This window comes from Gavialis gangeticus, unplaced genomic scaffold, assembly GCF_001723915.1.
Source record: "Gavialis gangeticus isolate Ggan-Ray unplaced genomic scaffold, GavGan_comp1, whole genome shotgun sequence".
Taxonomy (NCBI): domain Eukaryota; kingdom Metazoa; phylum Chordata; order Crocodylia; family Gavialidae; genus Gavialis; species Gavialis gangeticus.
Genome location: NW_017729019.1, coordinates 16,792,003 through 16,792,337, shown reverse-complemented (window position 1 = coordinate 16,792,337; position 335 = coordinate 16,792,003).

Here is a 335-nt window from a genome sequence, read left to right as displayed (position 1 = left end):
CAAGCAAGCCCCAATTCCTGGAAAAGCAAACAACAGCACAAGTCATTGTTACAAATCAGCTTGTGCAATATTCTGCCGTTTAGGACAAATTTAAGCCTCTGGCTTACAAACAGATACACCTCCTAGGTACTGCACCCAGCTCTCACTAGTCCTAAAACTGTGATTTAACCATGGGACTATTCTTTTCTTCAGAGACTGTTGTGAAGAGTGCATGAGTCATTGCTGAACATTCATAAGCCTCCCCAGCCACTACCATTTTTCCTAGACACTCCTTTGTACTAGCTGATCTCCTTCAGAAAAGTCTCCAACTCATTTGTCAAAAAAGCAAGAGTTTT